The sequence below is a fragment of the Bombyx mori genome, chromosome 20, assembly GCF_030269925.1.
Source record: "Bombyx mori chromosome 20, ASM3026992v2".
Taxonomy (NCBI): domain Eukaryota; kingdom Metazoa; phylum Arthropoda; class Insecta; order Lepidoptera; family Bombycidae; genus Bombyx; species Bombyx mori.
The window spans coordinates 3,582,134-3,605,388 of NC_085126.1; the positions used below are offsets into that span (position 1 = coordinate 3,582,134).

A 23,255-nucleotide genomic window follows, 5' to 3' on the forward strand; every position below is an offset into this window, starting at 1 on the left:
AAAATTACAAAATTCATTAAACCAATTACCAAAACGTGAAGATAATAATTAATCAATATGGTCAAAAGCTTCAATTAAATTTTTTTTTTTAATACTTATTTTTTTATTTTGTCACCTAAGTGCGTATCCCTTGTAATCCCATATGTGGACTTTACCATTCGCGGTTTATATATTCGCGGCATATTTACGGAAAATATACCCCGCGAATATAAAGCTTTTACTGTATATTAATATGGCATACGGTATGTTTGATGATATCCGCATTGGATTGCTAATCGCTTCGGATTGTATGGTTTTTCTCGTTTTTGCACTGTTTACAATAACAAAAACAAACGCGTAAGCCAAACAAAAATAAGCTAAACATAAATATATTTAAAAAAAAAATTTTTATACATATATTTCATGTTTATTTTTGTTTTCGTGATCCTGCTTAGGATATTCGGATATGACAGTAAAATGATTGTATTACTAACTTTTATACATCTGTATATTTTTAAGTTAATCGAATTACCTAATTAATTTTCATGCGAAACCCATATTCACACGTAATTTTGACACGTTTTATCGAGATTAATATAGGTGACAGGTGAAGTTAATAAAAGCGTAATAAAAACTGCTTAATCGAATGAACTAATAACTTCATGAAAAAAAAAACAAAAAAAAATTTAGATCAAATCGTAACACACACAGCACTATGTTTATAGGCATAACATCAGTCCCAGTCATTTGACGTATTTAAAAGTAGGTATAGCTATTTAGGTTTGTTACATTCAATAAAATTATTGTTTAACAAAGTTTCAGTGTGGGAAAGAGATTTATTAACTGCCTGCAACAGTCGCAGGTGCGAGAGAGACGGAAAACAAATGGAGCTTGGAGGCGTGTTCGGAATACGTGGTCCGCACAAAGGAAGTCGGTGTCACACGGAAAATGCGGGAAAATTACCCCAATTATTGGGTAAATCTTTTATTTGCCTTTATTCAGAGGATGGAATAGGTTATTTAGTGATTTCGAAGCCTATTATTAACAGTATGATATACTTGAAAATAGTGACATAGTGATTTTTATCGATACATTTAGTTCCATCAATACGTTTCGGATTCAAAAACACGATTCTTATTTCGGAACGTCTCCAGATTTATTACAAATAGAAAGGAACGGCAATGATTTTCTAGTTAGAGCAACACAGCGCTGAATGAGAAACGCCGGGAATAGGGGAGCCGGGCCAAAGCCCAAACCTACTTCAGTCGGTCGCGGGAGCTCGATCCGCGCAGTCGAGGCCAAACAAACTAATTGAAAAATTCGGTAAAATCGAATTAAAGGCGAATACAAGAAAAAAAAACCCTAACCACACAAATTTCTCTCACCTCACTACGAATTGAAGTTTCTAATGTGCCGGTCTTAAAGATTTATTCGGGGTGTTCCATTTTAAAAATGGAACTAGGTTGTGAGTGCACAGGATCGGGTAGCGAATGAGGGATAATATTAAAAATAGGCTGTTTGCACGCTGTAAGGGTCAGGTAAGTTTCCCTTTGCCATTATTTATGGATAAGTTTTTTTTTTCCTGGAATAAAAAGTGCTCTAGGCCTGCAAAACTCTACGGCTTGCAAAACAGTACACAGAGATCTCTGAGCGGGCGCTGTTTCATATGTCGTTTTTATATGATCGATTTCATAAAGTTATGAAGATTACTATAAATGCAGATATTTAGACATTACTGAGTATTTGTGATTTTCATGAATATTGTTTTTATTATTTACAGTACTTGATAAATGCCCTATAACTATAATACAAAATATAGAGATAATACATAACACATTTATTATTTCTATTAAAATAAAAGTAACAGTTTTGTTATATTGTTTATGTTTTTTTCGTCTATCTCTCTGTTGATTCGGGAAACACGTATGAACTACTGGATTGAAAATTGATTTTATCTCGCTACTATACTGGAACATGGAATTCGTGGATTATGACTATAAAGCGGGCCTTACCATAGAAAACATATTTTAACCATAAGATTTTATAATGATTTTTATTATACGCCATTCCTTACTTGGCGTACTGCTTCGGCAAAGAAGTTTTTTTTAACTTAAATAGGCAAAGGTAAAACAATTATCATTTTCTCTCTTCTATTTTCCATCGGTTTATTTTTTTAAGCATCCAGTAATTTTCTGATATATTAAAAAATGATATTAAGATTCTAAATCTGAAGTTGATTTATCTGTGGATTTAGAATTCGAATTTAGATCATTGGCCTAACACTAGTATGAGTAAATGTGACAAAGTGTCTTGGCTTTAAATTTATTATAAATTAATATGTGGATTGAACGAGATCAGGGTTCACATGGTCTGAAGTGTTTATTTTTTTTATTGCCTTTGTAGGAAGACGATCATACGGCCCACCTGATGGTGAGTGGTTACCGTCGCCCATGGACTTCAACAATGCCAGGGGCAGAGCCAAGCCACTGCATACCGCTTAAGACTCTCCACAAGCCTCGTTTGAAGAAGGACATGTCATAGCGCTCGGGAAACACCGTAGAGGGGAGCTCATTCCATAGCCGGATGGTACGTGGCAAAAAAGATCTCTGGAAACGCACTGTGGATGACCGCAGTGGCTCCAGGTAGTATGGATGAACTCTACTCCGGTGGCGGGCGGTGCGATGGTAAAAACGAGATGCCGGTATCATCTCGAACAATTCCTCAGAGCACTCCCAGTGTTTACCGGAAGTCAATAAAAATAACTGAAATTATTATGTACACCGCGTTAATTAATTACGTTCGAATTTCAAGAAGGTTTCATTCATAAAATTTCTTACAAACGTTTTGTTTTTATCGTGCTTTTTTAAAAAATAAGTCCAATTCTACCAGTTTTGTGGAAATGTCTGTCTCGGTTACAAACATAATCTGGAACTTTCCATCTCGCGTCTCAAATTCAAAATGCTAGCAACTGACAGCGAATGTCATATTGTCGACAATAACTTCTTTGTCCTTTGTAAACAATTTAAATTCTTTTAAGAAAAACTCAAAGAAAAAACTTTTTTTTGGTAATCTAATAAAATTTTGCGCAAAGAATTTAAATGACAATATTATAGTTTAAATTTAAAAAAAATATTGCACGCCATATTTATAGTTAAACTAGCGGACCCGGTAGACTTCGTAATGCATAATAAATACATTAAGGCAAAACCGTTTTTGTTGTTTTTATTTAATTCCGAGCATTTTCATATTTATCTACCTTTTAAACCTTCTCTGGACTACCACAAATAACTTAAGACCAAAATTAGCCAAATCGGTCCAGCCGTTCTCGAGTTTTAGCGAGACTGGTTTTTACTGGTGGTAGGACCTCTTGTCAGTCCGCACGGGTAGGTACCACCACCCTGCCTATTTCTGCCGTGAAGCAGTAATGCGTTTCGGTTTGAAGGGTGGGGCAGCCGTAGTAACTATACTTGAGACCTTAAAACTTATATCTCAAGGTGAGTGGCGCATTTACGTTGTAGATGTCTATGGGCTCCAGTAACCACCTAACATCAGGTGGGCTGTGAGCTCGTCCACTTATCTAAGCAATAAAAATAAAAAAAACTAACGAACAGCAATTCATTTTTATATATAGTTAAATTAAATTACTTTTCAATAGTACACTCGAAAACCAGGGCAACAGAAATCATAAGAGCTTAATACTTCGAAATTCAGAACGCCTCGGAATGAGTGTACGAACGTGCAGTAATTGCTTCCCGTAGGAAACGCGGCGTGTGAAAGATTTCTCGCCTTTCTACCAGGCGCGTATAAAACGGATCTGCTAATTAAGAACCAGACGGCTCTTTGATGGATTTACGATATGGAACGTGTACCGAAGCTTGGAAGATTTACCAGAAAAACGATTAATGTTATATTGCCCACCGCCGGATCGGAGTTCATCCATAGTTTTTTTTATTTTTTATTGCTTAGATGGATAGACGAGCTCACAGCTCACTTGGTGTTAAGTGGTTACTGGAGCCCATAGACATCTACAACGTAAATGCGCCACCCACCTTGATATATAAGTTCTAAGGTCTCAGTATAGTTACAGCGGCTGCCCCACCCTTCAAACCGAAACGCATTACTCACCCGTAGGGTACCTACCCGTGCGGACTCACAAGAGGTCCTGCCACCAGTAAACTGTACTGCTCAGAGACCGACTCTGTTTATCTACGGTGCGTTTTCAGAGATCTTGTCACGTATGGTCCGTATTTAGAATGAACTCTCCCATCCATGGTGCTTTCCGAGTGTTAGGCTTATGGAGAGCACTTAGCACTCACACTTCGCTATGCACTTGGCATTGCTCACAATCAGCTGGTCTAAATGCTTTTCTTCCAACAAGGACATAAGACATTATACACTTTTTATTTCTAAACCAGTGGTTCCGCAGTAGTTGAAATTCGACTATAATTGAAATTAGAAGTTTGTACACTATTATGATTCTATTTGCAAAGACTATCATACTTCTATAATCACAAATTTCGCCAAGACTACACCATAGACAAATAATATTAAAGATAAACAATACTAACCTATTTTCAATTTCACCACAGACTTTAAGCAATAACAAAAGTTTGACAGTAAACAAAGACTATAATATATATGTGGGCGTGTGTGTCAAATACATGGTAGTGTGTGTAATGTTTTATTATTGATTTAATGTATTATTAATGCATAATTTAAATAAATAAAATAGCATTCTGCATTCCTTCTCTATTTTCTCTATAAGTGTGGGAAATTTCATACTCCTCCGTCCGCGCAATTTTCGTAAAAAGGGGTACAAAATTTTTGCTTCACGTATTATAATATTACTAGAGGTCCCGCAGTAGTCGAAATTCGACTATAATTAATTGGAATTGTAAGTTTGTACACTATTATGATTGTATTTTATACTTCTATAATCACAAATTTCGCCAAGACTACACTATAAAAAATATTAACAAAGACAAACAATGTTTAATCTATTCTCAATTTGACAACAGACGTCAAGAACAAAAGTTTGACAATAAATAGTATGCATGCGTGTGTGCGTCAAATACATGGTATGTAGTGTGTGTAATGTTTTCTTTATTGATTTAATGTATCTTTTACGCATTATTTAAAAAAAATATTAGCATTGTGCACTTCTTCTCTATATTCTCTATAAGTGTGGGAAATTTCATATTCCTCCGTCCGCGCAATTTTCGTAAAAAGGGTTACAAAATTTTTGCTTCACGTATTTTTATAATATTTCTAAATAATAAACTGGAGCTGCAGACAAATATTTAGTTCGCATCTGAAGATTGTTTTGACCATTAAAAAAACGTTCTTGGCGAGGTTTCCCAAATCGTTATTTCAGTACCAGAATTAGAACGAGTCGATTCATTGGGATCGATGCGTCTTGTGAATTAAGAATGATTCATCTGTTATGAACAGCGGTCCCGGAGTTAATCAACAGACAGAATCGATATGCTAACTTTGAAACGAACTGCTCAGAGATGACTATTAAAACATTCTATTTAACGTCCGTCTGGTGTAGTGGTAAGTGACATGGTCACTACACTAGGGGGTCGCGGGTTCGAATCCCGCCAAGGGAAGATATTTGTATGATAAATATAAATGTCTTTTCCAAGGTTATGGATGTATATTAAATATATGTATGTGTATAATAAAAATATTACATTTATTTCCGTTATCTGGTACCTGTAACACAAGTTCTTTACGAACTTACCACGGGACCAGTTAACGTGGCGTGATTGTTAGTAAATATTTATTTATTATTTATTTATTTATTCCTCCTTCTTATACTACTTTCTTCGGTTTTCGTGGGTTATCGTCCTCCTTGCGCCGTGTTCCTCAGTGTTGAGGGTATGGAGGGTAGAGGTAAGGAGAACCGTCTCTGTGTGTAAAAAGTGTCCGTTAAAATCTGCTAAATAAGGGTGGCGCTGGCGTAGAACAGAGTAAATTCGAAAAAAATCGCGTTGACGATATATACTTTTTTACTAGTGGTAGGACCTCTTGTGAGTCCGCACAGTTAGGTACCGCCACCCTGCCTATTTCTGCCGTGAAGCAGTAATGCGTTTCGGTTTGTAGGGTGGGACAGATGTTGTAACTATATTGAGACCTTAGAACTCATATCTCAAGGTGGGTGGCGGTATTTACGTTGTGAATGTCTACGGGCTCCGGTAACCACTTAACACCAGGTGGGCTGTGAGCTCGTCCATCCAGCTATGCAATAAACAAATAAAAATGTAATTGACAAGCCGGTGGTCTCTAGCCTTTCAGAGTGGTAATAAATTTTTCCATGCAGAATCACACAACTGATGTATCAAACCGTGCAGTCTCCAAAAGCATTTCCCATCAGCGCTATTTGTGTAAGAGCTGAACACATTATTACCCTATCAAATAAAACTTCTTTGACGTGCGTGATTTTTTCCCAGTTATTTATTTACAAAAAGTTGTATAAACCATTTTTTTTTTTATTGCTGCTTTATTGATGGGTGGATGAGCTCACCGCTCATCGTAAATGCCGCCACCCACCTTGAGCTATAAGTTCTAAGGTCTCAGTATAGTTACAACGGCTGTCCCACCCTTCAAATCGAAACGCATTACTGCTTTACGGCAGAAATAGGCAGGGTGGCGGCACCTTTTTTTTTTTCATGGCCCTTGTTGGCAGACGATTATACGGCCCACCTGATGGTGAGTGGTTACCGTCGCCCATGGACTTCAGCAATGCTAGGGACAGAGCCAAGCCGCTGCCTACCGCTTAATACTCTCCACAAACCTCGTTTGAAGAAGGACATGTCATAGTGCTCGGGAAACACCGTGGAGGGGAGCTCATTCCATAGCCGGATGGTACATGGCAAAAAAGACCTCTGGAAACGCACTGTGGATGACCGCAGTGGCTCCAGGTAGTATGGATGAACTCTACTCCGGTGGCGGGCGGTGCGATGGTAAAAACGAGATGCCGGTATCATCTCGAACAATTCCTCAGAGCACTCCTACCCGTGCGGACTCACAAGAGGCCCTACCGCCAGTACCACCAGTCTACCTACCACATAGCTAGCACTAGGTTAACTTATGTATATCATGTAAGAATGAATACAAAATTTTAATAAAAAAGAAGACTTCAGTAATGTAAAATGAGAGTAGCATTAATGCAATCAAATGAAATTTTGAAAACGAATTTGGCCCCCTACTACTGTGTTTAGAAAAAATGCCTTCGGATTGTTTTTTATGGATGTTTTATTTTAAAAAAATACCAGGCCATCATAAATCCAAACAAGTATAAATACGTTTGGTTGTCATATGTAGGGAATGGCACGTCACCACTCTGAAGCGCTTCCTGCGAATTATGTTTGATCACACTCTATTCCCTGCACGTCGTATTATGATGTATGGCCTTTTTATGATACACTGTGAAAATTACAATCGATCTTTGTTTTTCTGAGGACCAAACAAAAAGCCGTATCCCTAGTTTCCTTAATATAAAATGAAAAAATATATATATTTCGTTACGAATATATCAACACAAATGCGCAAAAAGCAGTATTTTAGCTAGATTTTTTACGAATTCAAAATAATTCGTAACGTATTTTCTCATTGGCAAACTGTTAGTATTTCAGACAAATAATAATAATAATCTCTCCCAATAGTCCCTAACGCTCCGGCCGATTGTTGCCCACCTCGCCGGAGTGTGTCCTGCCGTCTTCCCAGGCGTGGTAGTGTTTAATACAGGATAATAATAATATAACTCTTTATTTAACACAATATAATGTACAGAGTAAACTAATAAAATAAAAGTAGGTGATATAAATCGGCGTCCATATCGCTGAAAGCGATCTCTTCCAGGCAACCTTGCAGGGAGAGCAATAAGTCAAGTGGACAAAATTACGTAGCTAGTCTGAGCTAATGTTAAATTTATTTGTTCCGCGACACCATTCCATTCTCGGAACATTCATCTCGGATAGCATCCGGCAACACTTATATCCAAGAATAACTTGTCTTTAGCTTTTATTAACTTCAGTATATGCGAACAAACCCGTATTTCACTGGAACAAATATACTTAATGTTCCCTAAAGACATCAGGGTATCCAGCCGTATCAAATGCGAGACAGTCAACGCTCAAACAGAGGAATTAATAAAAGCCGAGCACTCATTTACAAGTGTAATCGCAGTCTTATGAATATGAATGAAAGTCTCAGATTTACAGGGACTCGAGGTTTTGATAACTCTTAATTGCTTCTGATTTCCTGGTAGTTGTTGAGCAAATGATTCATTTTTCATTGAAAAGGCTAACTTTTTTTTTGGATAGCCCAGTTTTTTTCTACGTATTTTTTTCACAATGAAGCTCAATTAAGCTTTTGTGTTCCGGAATAGGGATTATTCTCGGGTTGGAATGGAATTTTGTACGAAGTTTTTAATTAAATTTTGACTATTTCATTCTCCATACATACGTACGGAACAGCCACTAAATAATAAATATTTTATACAACACTATTGAGATTTTGACATATTATCTCCACATATATGTGGGTTACCACCTAACACCAGATGAGCTGTGAGTTAGTTAACCCGTTTAAAGTAATAAAAATCAGCCTTGCAATTGACGTACTTCTAATAATGTACACTTTTCGTGGCCACGTGCTCGAAGTTTGTTCGACACAAAAACAAATTCAATAAAACCTAAAATCCATTAACCTCGTACTTATTATTTTCGTGTTGCTATTGAATTATTTTTTAGTAGGCAATCAGCTAACGATCGCATCGCGTTTGTAACGTTCTAAAATAACATTGCGTCGTAGTCCACAACGAATACATACATATGTACTAATGCCCTTTAGATTTACATACCGAGATGCGAACAAGATCTGCAATCAAAATCACAAATAATTCAAATTCAATTCAGTGACATTTACTGTAAATTGATTTATATTTGTGTCAGCCATGTTGGGAGGGGGAGGTTTGCCTTAATCGCCATGCTTGGCATGCGGGTTGGGGATCGCAGTGGCTGTTATATTACTTGGATAATGCTGCTGCCCATTCTCTGCAGAATCTCTTAGTCGCTTCTTACGGACGCCCACGGAAGGTAAAAGGAAGGTGTTGTTCTGTTTCGAGGCCATTACACGACTACTGAAGGTCGCGGGAATCCGCTAGAGGCAGGTAGCGCATAACCGATCATTGGACGAGGCTTGGAGAGGCCAGCGGTCAGACTATGTCCAGCAGTGGACGTCGGTGGGCAAGGAAACAAAGCATATATATACATAAATATGTCAAGATTAGTTTGGTAGCTAAACGAAACGCAGCAAGATTCCCGCGAGATGGCAGCACGATTGCGGTATCGTCGGAACTCGGCTAATTTCGTGCTACGACAGAGCTAAACCGATGGAGGCGCGTAGACGCCATCACACTTACCAACCAGTCTTCTTGAAGAGCGGTGCCTCCATCCTAAGAACTGTCATTCGTTTTCGTTTGCTAACGTCAAGAGATTTCTAAATTGTTCTAAGATAACAAACGTGATTGGTGTACTCAATGTTTCTCTTAGCTCGATCACCCTATTCGCCCCTACGATGTCTGACGATGGTGTTAATAATTGTGGCTTCTCCGACAAATATATATTATATAACAAATCGATGTAAAACAACACATACTTAGTGCGTATGGATAAAAGACATAAATTGTACACTTTATTGCACACCAAAATATAATTAACATTGAAAATCGGTCAAGGTATAAAAAATATATAAATAGCATCGATGGTCTTTTGGCTTAAAACGATCTCATCCATACGACTGCTACAGATTGCGCACTCATGAAAACAGAACTTAATAAACCAAGCAACAAAAACATCAAGTACCTATTTTCATTTGGCTTAGCAAATACAGTGACATGTTTACGACATTATCCAGAAGCACATTGGAAATGGTTCCCACGAAAACTATTTGACATGGCACAAATATACGTCTGTACTCATTTTGTACTACACAAAATAGCTACCAGTGAAAGTTGAAACAGATATAATGCTGATAAATGTCAAGTCAGTTTGAATAATTAGTTTCGTCCAGAAGACGTTTTAGCTCGTGAATAATTGTTTAATATATAGTTTTGGAACTCATTTTTCAATTGTCAGACAAAATTTATTCATAGGATATACTTGATGGATATGTCTTCTGCTCGCAATAATGAACAAAACGTATTGTTTGAGCTTACTTAGTCGAAGTACAGTGGTTTTTACGGTTGTTCCGTTATAACTACTGAACTAGGCATCCGATTGACTTGAAACTTGGTATCCATGTAGAAAATACGTGTTCTTAATGGATAGGCTAATATTTATATGAGTGTTGGACTCCCTAATAATAATGACAATAATTAATAATGTTAATTTTAAATGCCCAGCGAAGCGGACGAGTATGGCTAGGCTATAAATATAAAAATGAATTGCTGTTCGTTAGTCTCGCTAAAACTCGAGAACGGCTGAACCGATTTGGCTAATTTTGGTCTTGAATTATTTGTGGAAGTCCAGAGAAGGTTTAAAAGGTAGATAAATATGAAAATGCTCGGAATTACATAAAAATAACAATTTTGTTTTTCCTTTGATGTGTCCCCCGTCGGACGGATTCCTTTTGTTCGTTTTAAGTTTTTTTTTTTTTTTTTTTTTTTTTTTTTTTTTTTTTTTTTTTTTTTTTTTTTTTTTCCCTACCTATGCTGATAGCCTTGAGAGGCTATTTCAGCTTCACCCTAACGTTAGTAGGTGAGCTCGCGGGGCTCAACCGGAGAGTTGCTAACACTGACCCTAGCAAGAGCAGTGCTTCGCAGAATCTACCACCGGATCGGAAACGCGACCCACTGAGAAGATCCGGCGAGAAACTCAGTGGGCTGTGTCTATGGGTTAGTTCGCTCGTCGAGCCCTTCGTCGCAAGCGACGGGTTCGACGAGGACGGTGACCGGTGCTTGTGGTGCCTAAAAGCACCGTTAATGGATCAGGAGGATCCGTAATGACGTGCTTTGGGCGACGTCGACGGTTTACCATTCGGTCTACTGGGTCGGGTATGTAATTTCCAGCGGCTACGATGAGAGGGTTCTCATGTCGTGCCGCCTTCTCAAAATGGCGCAGCGATGCCGACTGTAGATACTTACTAACAGAGTCGAGCTCCAGGTCGTCGTGGAGATCCACATTCCTAAGGAACCAAGGCGCTCCGACGGCTATCCTGCAGAATCGTGATTGAATAACCTGAAGGGATTTCAAGTTGGTGCGGGCTGCGTGAGCGAACACTACGCTTGCATACGTCATGACGGGGCGTATACAAGTTTTGTAGAGAGTTACCTTATTACGGAGGGACAGCTTGCTTCGACAACAAAGCATTGGATAGAGTCGTCCTAGAATAAACGCGGCGCGGTCGCGTACCGTTTTTATATGGGGACGGAATGTCATCCCTCTGTCGAGGGTGACGCCTAGATATTTGACCTTCGAGACCCACGGTATGGGCTGGCCAAAGAGAGTGATGGGACTAACGGTGGAGGTGTTTGCGCGCCTACTACGGAGTGGGATGCTCGAAGTGATGTTCGGAGGGCGACCCCTTTTGAAGAGCACCGCTGCGCTTTTCGTGGGGTTGATGTCAATTCGCCACTTCCGGAACCACTGTCCCATGGTGGCTACTGCGATCTGGAGTCGCCGATGAAGCAGCGACATCTTCCTACACGAGTAGTAGATAGCCGTGTCATCGGCGAAGAGCGCTAGATGGGTCTCCGGAGACCGGGGTATATCATTGATATACAAACTAAATAATAACGGGGAGAGCGCGGAGCCTTGCGGGACTCCGGCAGTCAGTTGACGGGGACGAGAACGAGTTCCCTCTACTCGATATCGAAACGAACGGTTCGACAAGAAGTCTCGTATGATGAGCACGAGTCTGTCTGGCACTCCCATGTTGTACAGTTTATAAATTAAACCGTTGTGCCAGACTTTGTCGAACGCCTTCGCGATGTCGAAGAAGAGGGCGCCGGTCGGGATTTGTTTACGCCTATTTAGTCCTATCAGAATGTGCTCCGTGAGGCGGTGCACTTGTTGTACGCACGAGTGTTTAGAGCGGAATCCGAACTGTTCGTCTATGAGAATTTTGTTCGCGGTAACAAAATCCCAGAGGCGTTTCCTAAGGAGCCGTTCGTAAATTTTTCCTATCGTCGAGAGGAGACTAATCGGACGGTAACTAGAAGTTTCGTTTGTCGGTTTGCCCGGCTTATGTATACCGATAACGTCCGCTTCTTTCCACACCGCGGGAAAGATGCAGTGCGTCATAGCGGCATTTAAAATTGTAGCCAACATTGCTATCAGTTGGACTGGCAAGAGTTTTAGCGCGCGGTTGTGGATGCCGTCGGAGCCGGGTGCCTTCCTAGGTTGGAGGTTGTGGATCGCGTCTCTAACTTCGTCAGTGGTAATCGGGGGTAACGCGTCCGAGGGCGGCAGGGAAGCTCTGCGCTCGACCTCCCTGTCGACTAACTCGGTGTGTTCGGGGTCCGCGTGTTGAGTGCTGGTGGTGCACTGCTCTTGCAGTGCATCGGCAAGCAGCTCAGCCTTGTCATCGTCATCGAATGCCGGTGGTTGGCCTGAAGGGCGTACGAGGGGAGGCATAGTAGCGGTAGTTTCGGATTTGAGAGTCCTAGCTAGTCGCCAGTATGCTTGGTGGTTTATTTTATACAAAAGCTTAGGTATTTTATTTATCGATTGAGACACTACGAAGTTTGCCGGGTCAGCTAGTATATAATAATAATCTTCAATGATTGCCTTTAATACTCCAGTTGAAATTCTTAATTGTATTGGAAAATGTGTATTGTGTGACTGCAGAGTTTGTGGCAAAATTATACGTCATTACGACGTTATACTAGCGTCTATTATATGTTATACCATAGATAATAATATAATATCAAAGCAAAATTGTTGCTTATTCTAAGCGATTGATACTTTGAAGCATCGGTCATTAGCCCACACGAATACTTCAAATCGTCTCGTTTAGATCAACGAAAAATAAAATAAAATTGGGAAACCACGCCTCCACAAGTTTGAGAGTCGCTGTTCTAATAGTTATTTCAGGGCTACACTAATACGTGGCCCGATTTAATCTGTATCCGACCTATTTGTGATTAATTGAATGAATGAATTAGCTCTAAAGCGGATTGTGTTCGCGCGTTGATGTAATATAAATAGGAATTTAATTAAAGCAAGCAATCATGCTCAAATATGGCATGTATGGGCGCAGACGCCATTATTGGCAATAATTAACATGATTTATAGTTTAATTTGGTTTATGATATTATTTATTTATTATTAGCATTTGTCTGCCAGTTACACTTTTTTTTTTTTTGCTTAGATGGGTGGTCGAGCTCACAGCCCACCTGGTGTTAAGTGGCCCATAGACGTCTATAACGTAAATGCGCCACCCACCTTGAGATATAAGTTCCAAGGCCTCAAGTATAGGTACAACGGCTGCCCCACCCTTCAAACCGAAACGCAGTGCTGCTTCACGGTAGAAATAGGCAAGGTGGTGGTACCTACCCGTGCAGACTCACAAGAGGTCCTACCACCAGTGATTGCGCAAATTATAATTTTGCGGGTTTGATTTTTATTACACGATGTTATTCCTTCACCGTGGAAGTCAATTTTGAACATTTGTTAAGTACGTATTTCATTAGAAAAATTGGTACCCGCCTGCGGGATTCGAACACCGGTGCATCGCTATATACGAATGCACCAGACGTCTTATCCTTTAGGCCACGACGACTTCAGTTACTAACGTAGCAGTACGTACTTCAGTAGACTAAAGTTAATTAAAACAGACAGCGATCGATGCAATTTCCCTGTTTGCAATGTCACTAATTACAGCAGCACGCTCGTATGAAATATGAATCAATACATAAACGTGTACAGTGTACACAGTTTGTGATTATTACTTTAGATTTGTTGTGTTGTGTGTTTAGTGCGAGTTTTTTAACGTTCTCGATAGCGTAAACGTTTTCTTTGTTACGCTAGACGTCGAATTTCTTAAAAATCGCTACTGCTTTCTACTCGGACATATGAAATACTCGATTGTTTTTATCGTTAAAAAAGTAGTCTCTGGCGGTCGTTATTAACAAATAGAAAAAAGAAATTAAATAATATAACTAAGAGCTCTGTAGAGCTATTTAATACAATTCCAGAGTCTTATATAATGAAATGAGCGAGCATAATTCACGCGGCACCCCCTGAAGTGTAATAACATTCATATTGTTTAGTTCTATTCGACCGCGGCAATGTAAAATAGGAACGTGTATTTTTACGGAGGCAATTTCGTGGTACCGGGTAAAGTATACCTACTGCGTAAAGTGACATTTGCAGGACTAGAACAATTTTTTTCACAAGTTGAGTGAAGGCTGGGGGCTTTTGCGAGTGCAGTCTTGCGGATCTAGGTTGCGGGCACACGATGCTCTCTCTCTATTCTCTCACTGGACCACCCATCGCCATCGAGCCGAATACCGGGAATATTTTGCCCAAATTCCTACCACCAGTGTTTTAGGGCCCGTCCATATGCCAGCTTGGAGACCGGCGAGAGACCCCGGAAGCTGACGTATAAGCTGCTCTACACGAGTCCTGTGATAAGTATCTGGCTATCTGGACGAATAAACGTACTCCTCAGCCTACACACCGTTGATGATCCAGTGTTTCGAAGCTATAAGTTGATGGCGACGTCTAGGCCGGCTCTGGTCAGCCGAAAAGTCCCGTGGTCGAGGCCCCGAGGATCGGCAGTTAGGCGTTTTGTGGGTGTAGAGCGGCGAGAGAAGATGCGTAGCAGACGGAATGCATCGCCTTATCTCCACCTTGTCTCTGTGGCGATAGCCATCATACAAGATGCCTGAATCTCGTTTACGACATTTTCAAGTTAAGCTCGCATATATAATATATAAGAATAAATATTTACTAACAATCACGCCACGTTAACTGGTCCCGTGGTATGTTCGTAAAGAGCTTGTGTTACAGGTACCAGATAACGGAAATAAATGTAATATTTTTATTATACACATACATATATTTAATGTACATCCATAATCCTGGAAAATACATTTTTATATTTATCATACAAATATCCTCCCTTGGCGGGATTCGAACCCGCAACCCCCTTGTGTAGTGGACCATGTCACTTACCGCTACACCAGACGGCCGTTATATACAAGTTCCGAACAACAACATTCGGACTGTCAGTCTACCGGGCAAATATCACCCGCTCGGTGGAAGATCTTCCCTTTCGTCGTTTAAGCCTCCCAAATCTCCATTGTGTTCTCCTTCGTTCGTGGTTCAGTTGCGGATTGTTGAGCCACAAAGAATTTTAGCCGGTTCAACTCAGGTATATCCCGCTTACCGCTCCCAAAGTGTGAGCTAAAGGCTGATGATTCCATACTGACTCAAAATCAGAGTCTATAGACTTAACAACGTGATGCCACCATCTACATTGAGACATGACATGTCAATGATATAACAGCCCTTCAATTCGAGTCTTGCTTAATCATCATTTGACACGGTAAAGCCCAGGTTGTTGCTATTTTAGGTCTAGAGCACACAGCCCTCTCTGGCTTTAGCCTAGCCTTAGTTCATATTGTATTCAGAAATAGATTTGTGAATGGTCTCATTATTCTACTTCAGGGCTGTATGCACGTACAAAATACGGTCATCCCGCCACTAAAGATAAGTACATAGAACAGTTAATACACGCTTTTATTTACACTAAGACGTAATTTACGAGCACTCCCGGAACTAGGGACGAGCAATTTATCGACTATAACATTGAGTAATGATGTCCGCTGTATTTATTCTCTTAGTTACAAAACATTCTACAATTAGTTTTAAAACTCTGGTGGTAGGACCTCTTGTGAGTCCGAGCGGGTAGGTACCACTGCCCTGCCTATTTCTGCCGTGAAGCAGTAATGCGTTTCGCTTTGAAGGGTAGGGCAGCCGTTGTAACTATACTGAGATCTTAAAACTTATATCTCAAGGTGGGTGGCGCATTTATGTTGTAGATGTCTATGGGCTCCAGTAACCACTTAACACCAGGTGGGCTGTGAGCTCGTCAACCCATCTAAGCAATAAAAAAAAACTCACCAAAGTCAATAATTACGTTGAAGTTTTGTTACTGGTGGTAGGAAGTCTTGTGAGTTCGCACTGGTGTCTATATTTGCAGTGAAGCAGTAATGCGTTTCGGTTTGAAGGATGGGGCAGCCGTTGTACCGTAAAACTGAGACCTTATAACTCATGTTCCAAAATAGATGGTGGCATTTACGTTATTGATTTCTATAGGCTTCTATATAATCACTTAACACCGAACCCGTGAGATCGTCCACCCAATTAAGCACAAAAAAATGTTTAATCAATACTACGTAGTGGGAAATGTTGTTTTTTTAAATTTGAAGTGGTCTTCTTGGGCTGTAAAATAGGTTTTCTGATGTACTTGCGTCAAAGTGCGCCAGGGTGTTAATACCGCGGGTAGGTACGTTTTTTGTTGTAATTAAACAAGCGGGTTCATTGCCCGTCCGGTAACATGAATAGCATCGCCCATCTTGAAGCTATGTGGTTTTGGCGTAGCGCCATCCCATTTTTAAGTGGGATTATGAAAGGCGACAGGATAATGAGTACGCTACTTGCTACTTCGGTAGCTACGTGCTTTCTCCTTGGGTACGATTTCTAACCGAACTGGTGTTGGTATTGTAAGTCCGCATGGTATCATCATCAGAACCATTAAACGCAAAAATTTTGATGGGTGGACGAGCTCACAGCCCACCTGGTGTTAAGTGGTTACTGGAGCCCATAGACATCTACGACGTAAATGCGCCACCCACCTTGAGATATAAGTTCTAAGGTCTCAAGTATAGTTACAACGGCTGCCCCACCTTTCAAACCGAAACGCATTACTGCTTCACGGCAGAAATAGGCAGGGCGGTGGTACCTACCCGCACGGACTCACAAGAGGTCCTACCACCAGTAATAAAACCGTACCGATTGAAGTACCGATTTCCTTATTTCAGTACGTTTTTAATTCCTATAATATATTATGAGATAATATTAGGTCTTTACTGACAAAATTGCCGTTTAGTATACAGAAAGTTAAAATCATTTTCTTATGAATATATTTTATATCTATGAATCAAAATATGTACCCATGGTATCAATGCATCTCTGTCTACTAGTCAGGTAGTTTTCAATGCTTCTCGAGTATCGTCAGCTTCCGCTATTACCTTTTTTTTTATTGCCCTTGTAGGCAGACGAACGCGCGGCCCACCTGATGGTGAGTGGTTACCGTCGCCCATGGACTTCAGCAATGCCAGGGGCAGAGCCAAGCCGCTGCCTATTTATATATACCTTTATACCTTTGATTGGTCCTTATTGAGTTTAGTTTTCAGATGATCACGAGGTTCAGTTTTCAATATCAAAATTTCTATGACGGAAGCATTCGAACCGTTGTGGGTTTCTTTGTAGTGTTCACGCCAAGCACGTCGTTAATGTTGTGAGCATTGCTAACGCGACGGAACTTGTCTTCCTTATTTACTGTTTTTTTTTATCGGGTCCATGTTTATTTAAAGTTACAAATGTAGTGAAAACAAATCACTAATCAATTAACAATCGACTGAATTATAAAATAGAATTACATCTTTTTTTAATAATATTCATTTTAAAAGGCATTATTGTAAAACAACAACTTCATAGCACGTATTATATCGATAAGATAAGATATCGATTGATTTGCTATAACTACCATATTCTGCCCTTCGGATGTCCGTATACTTGTGCAGAGTTACAATAGGCTCTGCTACCAGTAAGCAAACAGATATTATTTTGATTAGTTTTTTAAGTTATTACAGACATAATTAAAATAACATTGTTTTGACTTTCTGCTTGATAAGTAATCTTATCTTATCTTATTATTATTATCTTATACCTTTAAACGAGCAATTCTTGTAGCTATATTAATATATGTATATGTATATAATCTGAATCTCGGAAACGGCCCCAACGATTTTCATAAAATTTAGTATGCAGGGGATTTCGGGGGCGATAAATCGATCTAGCTACGATATATTTTCAGAAAATGTTGTTTTATTCGTGTTTTCAATAATCAACTCTTCCCGACATCTATTGGCGAATAATAATACTATTTTGCTTAATTGAGGGCAACTAACCGCTTTAAAGACAAAACAAGATGGCGTTATAAAAAAAAAACCGTCGGTCATCATCTAGTATTTAATTAAACTAAATATAATTTACACTATTTTTCTTTAGCGAATAATGATCGATACATTTATTTGTTTTTAAACAAATATCTGTGTTGTTCTTAAATATCATGAAATACACAATGTATTCCTTATTTGTAACATTAACTTCGGAGATATTCAGTTGTAGTTCTTGACTTGTTAGACTGAGATGGCTGAACGCAGTACTCTCAAGAGGGAGTAGGATGTAAAACTTGAATTATTCATACAATTCTGGCAGTACGCGTTTCGAGCTTGGTTCACATTTTACAAATCTTTTATTCAACGCTTTCTGTAAGGGAGGCGAAATAACGCAGTTTTTTTTCATTCATACTATTTGTAAGGGATACACGAAAGTTATTTTATTTTTTAGGGGATTTTTTGCTTACAAAATGTTAGGACACTAAAGCCGGCTTAGATTGCTGTGAGAAGAATTGCAATCCACACACCTCAATTTTGAAGTCGTCGTGGCCTAAAGGATAAGACGTCCGGTGCATTCGTATGTAGCGATGCACCGGTGTTCGAATCCCGCAGGCGGGTACCAATTTTTCTAATGAAATCGTACTCAACAAATGTTCACGATTGACTTCCACGGTGAAGGAATAACATCGTGTAATAAAAATCAAATCCGCAAAACTATAATTTGCGTAATCACTGGTGGTAGGACCTCTTGGGAGTCCGCACGGGTAGGTACCACCACCCCGCCTATTTCCGCTGTGAAGCAGTAATGCGTTTCGGTTCGAAGGGTGGGGTAGCCGTTGTGACTATACTGAGACCTTAGAACTTATATCTCATGGTGGGTGGCGCATTTACGTTGTAGATGTCTATGGGCTCCAGTAACCACTTAACACCAGGTGGACTGTGAGCTCGTCCACCCGTCTAAGAAAAAAAAAAAAAACATGGGTAGGTATATCCCGCTGCTTTTCTACCGGTCATGCGTTATGTAAGTAAATTATGTATTGAATATGTTTATTTAATTTATCAATATTGAATATGTTTCAATATTTGATATATTTTGATAGATGCCTCTGAATATTGTTAATAATAATAGAACATTGCCAACATTTCCCAAATTTCCCTAGTAGGAAACGATTGTTTGGAATGATATCTCTTTTAGCGAAAAGACCGACTATTGTACAAATTATCCATGTTGTCTTACTTTTAATGTTATTTAAGTTTTGATGTGTAATAAAATATACTCTTACTTTTTCTCTCTCTCTCGTTCTTCTGTATGAAGAATAGGATAGCCGTTTCACAACATTGGCACTGCGATCTTATTTTTGAAGGTAGGTGGCTGCATTAATATGGTGAAGTGTATCCATTCCGATCACCACTAAACACTAGAGGAGGGCTTGTATGCTTATCTTTTTTTTTTTTTTTTTTATTGCCCTTGTAGGCAGACGAGGATACGGCCCACCTGATGGTGAGTGGTTACCGTCGCCCATGGACTTCAGCAATGCCAGGGGCAGAGCCAAGCCGCTGCCTACCGCTTAATACTCTCCACAAGCCTCGTTTGAAGAAGGACATGTCATAGCGCTCGGGAAACACCGTGGAGGGGAGCTCATTCCATAGCCGGATGGTACGTGGCAAAAAAGATCTCTGGAAACGCACTGTGGATGACCGCAGTGGCTCCAGGTAGTATGGATGAACTCTACTCCGGTGGCGGGCGGTGCGATGGTAAAAACGAGATGCCGGTATCATCTCGAACAATTCCTCAGAGCACTCCCCATGGAACATGCGGTACAGAATACAGAGGGAACCGAAGTCCCTCCGCAGACCCAGAGGCTCCAAACGATCCGTGAGAATGGGATTATCGACAATCCGAACGGCCCTCTTCTGTATGGAGTCAAATGGAAGAAGCTGGTATTTGGGAGCCCCGGCCCAGAGATGGGAGCAGTACTCCACGCGAGGCCGGACTTGAGCTTTATAAAGCAAAAGTCTTTGTCCAGGCGTGAAGTACCGCTTTGCTCTGTTGAGGACTCCCAGCATTTTGGACGCCAACTTGGCTTTGCCTTCCAAATGACTCCGAAACTGGACATCGCTCGAAATGTCGACCCCAAGTATCCCGATACTCTCGGAAGGTTGCAGGGATACTCCTTGGAATTGCGGCGCCATGACAAAGGGGTCCTTCTTCGCAGTGAACGCGCAAACTTGTGTCTTTATCGGGTTGAATTGAACTAAGTTCAATTCACCCCATTCGGAGACTCGCCCCAGAGAGTTCTCCACTTCAGACACAAGTTTTGATCGTCTCTCTTGCACCGCGCTCCGAGAGAGACTCTGATGGCCGATATATCGCGCATCCCCCGTGCTGTCATCCGCATAGCAATGCATGCCATCAATAGACAGCATGTCATTGATATACAGGATGAAAAGCGTGGGGGAGAGCACCGAACCTTGTGGAACGCCAGCGTTAATGGTCATGGTATCAGAGCAGTCACCGTCTACAACGACCGTGATGCTCCGCCCATCCAAAAAGCTAGCGATCCACTTGCAGAGTCCCTCGGGGATTCCGTAAGATGGTAGCTTCGATAGAAGTGCCCTATGCCAGACCCTGTCGAAGGCCTTCGCGATATCAAGGCTCACAGCAAGAGCCTCGCCCTTGCTCTCCAAGGCTTCAGCCCACCTGTGAGTAAGGTATACAAGAAGATCGCCAGCTGAGCGACCGTGACGGAAACCGTACTGTCGGTCACTGATCAGCTGGCGATCCTCAAGATACTTCAGGAGTTGTGTATTTATTATTCGCTCCATCACCTTGGAAAGCAAGGAAGTTATCGCGATAGGCCTATAGCTCGACGGGTCCGACCGGTCACCCTTCTTGGGGATAGGGTGGACGTGGGCGGTCTTCCATGAAGACGGAACCCTGTTAGCGCAATAAGAGAGGCGATACAAACGCGTTAGCGCAGGTGTCAGCTCAGGGGCGCACGTTTTCAAAACCACTGCGGGGATGCCGTCTGGCCCACTCGACTTATGGACGTCCAGGAGTCGGAGCTCCCGCCTAACTGCACACTGTGTGAAGCAGATATCCGGCAGGGAGCTATCACACCGGGGGATGTTCGGTGGTGTGGCACCCCCGTCGTCCACAGTCGAGTTCGAGGCGAAGAGTTTGACCAGAAGGTCAGCCTTCTCTTTCGCGCTGTGGGCCAGAGTGTCATCGGACTTGCGCAGTGGTGGGAGACTAGACCTGCAAAAGTTTCCTTCTGCAGCTTTGGCGAGCGACCAAAAAGCACGGCTCCCGGAGGGATAGCTCTTTAATCGCTCGCCAACTCTAGCAACGTGCTCCGACTTCGCCTTGGCAATTACCTTCTTGTAGGACCTGGAAGCGGCGTTATATTTCCGCCTTTCCCCTGAGATGTTAGGATCCCGACGTCTCCTGGCATTATCCCATGCCACGTATGCGGACCGCTTGAGGTGTGCAGCATCCCTACTGGCATTGTTATACCAGGGTCTGCTGCGACCCCCAACGGGCACTTCAGAGGAGGGAATAAACAATTCCATCCCCCGGAGCACCACGTCTTTAAGACGGTCCGCACAGACGTCAGGATCAGCAGAGGAAAAGCAGAACCGCCCCCATGGGTAGGATGCGTAAAATTCACGCAATCCATCCCAATCTGCTGACATATACCGCCAAACTCTACGATACCCGGTCGTCGTTCGACGACCAGGACGAGAGAGTGGTACGGCAGCACGAATAAGGCAGTGATCAGACGATCCAAGCGGAGCGTCGACCACCACACTGTATCCGGCCGGATCCGTGGTCAACAGAAGGTCCAACAAAGAAGGTTCGTGCCCCTCGATATCTGGGACACGGGTGGGCTGTGTCACCAGCTGAGAGAAGCCGTAGGCCAAGGCGAAATCGTAGGCAGTCCGACCCGGGAGGTCAGTGGTTCTGGACCCCAACCACTCTTGATGGTGAGCGTTAAAGTCTCCAAGAACCACCACCTCCGCAGATGGGTACTGCTCAAGCACGCGGTTAGTCCCCTCTTGCACATGCTCAAACAGAGTTGAACCTGCATCACTGCTGTGGGACCTGTACAGGCACGCGTAGATTCGGATACAGCCCCCGTGATCCACGCGCAGCCACAAGAGGGACAGGTCCCGTTGTTCGAGGCCCCGAAGACGGCGACAACAGACATCCGCCCGGACGAATACGCACACCCCGGCTTTACGTAGGAAGTTGTGCTCCAATACGTAGCCGGGGTATTCAAGGTATGAGGTATCGTCCGGAGCAGATATCTGCGTCTCCGTTAAAAAAAGCAGGGCACAGTCTCTACAGTAATAAAAAATAGAATAACAGTTGTAGTTTTGTAAATCAAATATGAGAAATTGATTTTACGACAATGATTATTCTCAATTATCATAATCGCTGTTATGACTACAGGTAGCTACGGCTACTTAATAGTGATGACTACAGGTAGCTACGGCTACTTAATATTATAAATACGTTTACGGAAGTAAAAAATAATATTAGAAATACCTGACTACCGATGCATTGTATAGCTTTAACTAAATGATACTGAGATTTTATTTGATATTGATATATTTATATTATATATATTTGATTTTATTGATATAAGTTATCTAAATAAATCATTGTTCTGACGAGGCTTGGGGGAGGCCTATGTCAAACAGTAGAAGTTTGTGGACTGAAAGATAGAAGGTAGAACATGGATATTTTATTTTATGTCAAACTAAAAAAAAAAACACATTTATAGCCTTATACGATACACGGTAATTTTCACGAACTAATCCGAAAACTAAACAATAAAACCGATGTATTCCAATGAGTATGAATAATGAATGAGAAGTTTCAATATTTCATGAAATGCCTATTCGAGATAGTGGTGATCGAAACTAATCGCCATTCGTATCGTTGAATAGATACAGCTCTAACGTAAAAACACTAGCGACCCGCCTTCGCTTCGCTTCGGAAACATTACATTTTATTATTGTTATTTACGTATCGCGGGTGACGCCGCGGGGCGAAGCTAGTCTAAAA

The 23,255-nt window shown here is 41.1% G+C and overlaps 1 protein-coding gene across 2 annotated transcripts in view; it reads left to right on the forward strand.

The window, feature by feature from the left end:
• Positions 1–856: 856 nt before the first annotated feature.
• Positions 857–23,255, forward strand: part of LOC101744064 (inactive dipeptidyl peptidase 10) — a 298,205-nt gene continuing 275,806 nt past the window's right edge. For both annotated transcript variants that reach the window (XM_038018151.2, XM_038018153.2), the window contains exon 1: positions 857–1,517. The gene's annotated coding sequence lies outside the window, so the exon portion shown is untranslated. The remainder of the gene's footprint in view (positions 1,518–23,255) is intronic.